Below are 4,664 nucleotides of genomic sequence, written 5' to 3' on the forward strand. Positions count from 1 at the left end.
CCTGGGACAAAAAAGATGGATGACATCACGTTTTTTAGGCAGATTAATCTCACATTGCTTGTTGCTGGCCAAAGACTATTTTTCATGTCTCCTGCCAATACCCTATTGCCTAAATATCTGACACCTGACAAAGAACAAAACATTCCTGCCTCCCTAGTGCTGTTAAGCAACGTTTATATACAAAGAAGTGTAAACCTACTCCCTGCTAAGTCCATTAAAACCAGGAGAAGCTTCTTTTCTTAATCATGGATCACAGAGCAGTCCTGCTAGGGTGGCATCCTTTGGAAGGACATTTCTAAGAAGCACTCATTTAGCAACTCTTTTATTAATCCCAAAACATCTTTTCCCTCAAATCTCTCTGCCCACACTCCAACAAGTCCAACTGGTCCATTCATCCAGCCACATCAGGCAACACAGCTACCTGCCATAAGATAAGACCACAGAAGAGATCTAGCTCTGTGTTCCCAGTTCTGTCTTTCCTGGGCTCCTTATCCCTTCTTTCCCTACCTTCCAGCACTCAACAAACTGACAGGGTGGTGTCAGGTGTCTGAACTTGCTCCAACAATTAGGATAATGCCAAAGCCGATCTTTGCAGGCAGCCCTGCACACAAGGCACACACGTGGCTCTCACCACTGAGCAAGAAACGTGCCCAGGAGTGGGATAGGGCCGAGTGACCATCTAAACAAGCTCCCTGTCATTATTTCTTGGGGCTGAAGAAACCAGTGTGGACAAAACAGCCCTGGCAAAGGCTTCACAGCAGCACCAGGGCACGAGTAGGTTTGCAGGGACTGGAAGGCAGTGCTTTGGGTCTGTGTCAAATGGTGTGGTCAGGAAAGTGATGCAACGTAGGATAAATTTATCTTATGTGGTCAGCAAAATTGTCTTTTGTGCACAGAACAAACATGCACCCCCAGACAAAAAGCAATTCTGGACAGAAAAAGGCAGGAGATGGAAACATACTCACCCTGGGGCTCTGGTGGTTTGTAAGTGCTCTGGGCTGGAGAGAGAAGCACTGGAACAGGTCAGGCTTTGGAAACCTCCTCTGGAACAAAACTACACTCCAGGGAGGAACAACAGGCCTGAAGGTCAAGCACCCTTGAGGTACCCCTCAGCTTGGGGATCTCTGGAGAGCAGCAGGGAGAACCATTCCAAGAGCAGTTATTCTGCTGGTGAAAGAGAAAGTGAAACCAATGATACAAGTATGGGGCTGAGAAAACCTGTGACAAGATGCCTGCTCCCTTACCCCGGAGCTAATCCCACACTTAGTGGTTGTTAGATCTTCAGTGAAGCCCAGGACAAGTCACCTTCCAGCTGCGGGAGACAAAGCACAAGCCACACGACTGTACTAAGCTGTCAGGTGCAGAAACACCAAGGGATGCTGTAAAGAACTTCAGTTTGTCTCTATAAAGCCATTTCCCTTCTTGTGGATTGCCACAGTCAGCTTCCTGCAGAGTTGGGAATACCCTACAACACCAGCAGTTGCCTAAATAATTGCAAAAGGTAATGCAGGGAAGCATCCCACTGTTAGAGGGAAGCTGGAAGGATGGAGAGTTGGATGTAGAACCCCACAGCCTCCAGCCTGGCCCTACCTGACCAGTCCTCACCAACTGAGTGTGCCCACAAGGCCCCTCTCAGTTTCCTTTCACGGGCTTTTGGTCCAGGAACAGGCATTCCATTTGTGGGCATGGTGTTTATTTCCTTTTAATACTTAGCCAAGAAAACTTGCAGTAATGAATGATCTAGTAACAGAATTAAACCCATATTTGTACTTACCCCACAGGGCTAAGGTGGGTTGTTGGGGGTTTTCTTTGCTATTATTTATTGGGAAAACCCCCCTTACACCTGACATTTGGTGCATCCTTTTGGAAGAAGCCTCCAATGCTTTGCTACATCCTCCAAAGGGGTGCTTGGTTTCCACCTACAAACTGCATTAAGCACAACTGTTGCTTTCATAAATCTGGACTGGGGCAGAGATTTTATTATATTTGTCACCAATTAATAATCACTTTTTATTCTTGAAGGTATCTTATTAATGAAAACAATAAATATGATATTTCCATTAGTCTCACAATCCCTATGAATTCTCTTTTGAAGCCTTTCTCCCCCACCAGCCTTGCAAAGACATGCAATTCTTTATAAATGGTATTAAGACTTTTTGACCTCCTTATCAGCTGTATCCTTGTACTGTGGGTTCTAATTAGGTTAATTACCTTTCTTCAGATACATCTTTGTGGGTGTAGGTATAATCTAGGAATAACCTTGGCAGGTAGTTTCTTGTCTTGCTGCGTAAGTGGCTTCTTGGAAATACAAAAATTCACAAAAAACTTGTGACAGAAGTTTTGTTTTCCCTCTGACGGCTCTCTGGCAGTACTTGATATTCCCACCAGAAAGAACAGGAAGATTGATGGCCTTGTTCTGTAGCTGCTACAGTTTAAGGACAGACAAGACTTAAGAGTATGCAGTACACAGCTGGAAAAATAATCACATTAAGTTCTTGGCACACAAATCCTTTTCAGGTCCAAAATAAAGGCAGAAGTCACCAACATGATATACATTTGGCAGCTGCTCCAATTTAATGTGCATTGAACTGGGAGGATAGAAATTCAGGTCTGTTCCAGGACCTATTGACTCCTCCTCCGTGCTCCTCTCCCACAGTCCAAGGATGTCCTTTCCCCTCGCAGGGATGTGATGGCTGATAGGCAGCTTAGGAACCCCCAACTGCCCTGCTCACCTGGTATTTACAGGAACCCCCAACTACCCTTCTTACCTGGTATTTCCCTTGGATGTTTCCTGCTGCTTTCCAGGATGTGAAGAAGGGCTTGTGTAAAAGTTCCTCCCCCTGCACCCAGCCAAGGAGGTCTCCTCCCCACTACCATCCTATGATCCTGCCTGGTACCTCCAGGCTTGGGTTTGCCACAGCATGACTGGCTCCATCCCTATCCCATCCCTGCCCTTGGAAAGCAAGAGGACACTTGCAGCCCCATCCAGGAGGTGGTTGTGTCAGGGACTCCCTGGAGCTCTGGGCATGGGCAGCTTCAGGCTTCCCTCCCTTCCTCCATAAGGTGCTTCCCAATGTCTCCCCACAGCAGCCACCTTCCCAGGAGAGCAACCCCACATATCTTACTCTGCCCCCACACCATCCCCTGTGCCCTCCTGTAACTCCCCCCAAACCAGGACCCTCAGAAAAAAAAACAGGCCAAGGCATTTTTTTTTCCTCCCCTAATAGCAAAATATATTTTGACTGCTGTAATACAGTAGATTATAAACAGCTCTTGTGCGTGACAGAACACAGTACAGGGTGTATCATGGAATGGCTGGTGCCAGGGCCAAGGCCAGACTGTCCTCTGCCACCACCAGGGAAGGGGCACCATGGCTGGAGGCACCAGGAGAAGGGATGAGCCAAGGCTGGCTCAGAGGTACCACAGGGAGCCAGCTCATCATCCTGATGCCACAGAGCACGTGGACTCCTTGAATCCGCTGTCCTTCCAGCCCATCTGTGTTTGGCAGCAGAAGCTCCAGCAGTTCAGTTTCCCTTCAGCAGGTTCAAGCAATCCATGCCATTCCATCCTGAAAAAAATCCATCGGGATTTGCCCCAGCTCACACCATGGCACACAGCACACGCTGTACTCGGACGGCTGCCGTGGGAGAGCACACAGCTCACAGCTGAGATGCAGGACTGCTTCACCCCTGGAGGCTGGAAGCCAAACACCCCGACAGAAAGGACCTACTAGGCATGAGGGCTCCACAGGGGTTCGGTCTTCCCAAGAACAAATTGTTTTCTGCATGAAAACCAGGATGCATTTGCTGTATTAATACTGATTTTCGTGAGGTTACTGGGCAAGGAGCTGCAGCTGTACTGGCTACCATTCCGATGCTGGAGGCTTCCCACCTCATAAGTGAGGGAGTTACCATGGAAGCAAGTTGCACAGTCCTTGTGTTGGAAAGAACCACAGGAAACAGTATATATTATATTAAGTACTTGTAAAGGGCAGGTGGGAACCTTCACATCCTCCTTATTGACCAGAACACTGGACTGCTAGGTCTGGCACTCACAGCCTAAGAAAACTCCAGCATGGTATACTTGACTCTAATTAAATGAGCAACGTGCAAAAGACTTAGTATTTCCCCTCCAGCACTTTTAAGAAAAATGAAAATAAGCCCACATTCAGAAGCAATTAAAAAAACCCCACAGAACTGAAAGTAATCCAAATTGTTAATGCCCTGACAGCACGGTTGCCAGATACCTTGATCTACAAGGCTAAAAACCTCAACTTGTCAAAAACTAAGACTAGTGCCAACAGCTGAGCATCCCTTTCTGGTTGCCTTTTGCTTGCCAGATGGTCAAGCCCCGAGGCTTCAAACAGTGAAGATGCTGACACAGTAAATGCTGATGTTCCTTTTGGGCATTTGACAGTGCCAGCTGTGAGGGCAACACCAAAACTGGGCACAAAGTGAGCCACCACCAGGGTTTGGTCTCCTTTTGAGAACACTGAGACAGCACTAAGACCTGACACAGGCAAGAAGACAACAAGCCAAGTCCCTAATCCATCACACCCCCCTTGAGTGCAGTTAAATCTGTGTTTTGAGCACCAAATGAAAAAGAACTGGACAGAGTTTCATCCTATGCCAAGGAGGTGACAAAGCTGTTTAGCCAAAGAGTGG

This window comes from Manacus candei, unplaced genomic scaffold (genome assembly GCF_025592945.1).
Source record: "Manacus candei isolate 608988 ecotype Guabito, Panama unplaced genomic scaffold, ASM2559294v1 h1tg000005l, whole genome shotgun sequence".
NCBI lineage: Eukaryota > Metazoa > Chordata > Aves > Passeriformes > Pipridae > Manacus > Manacus candei.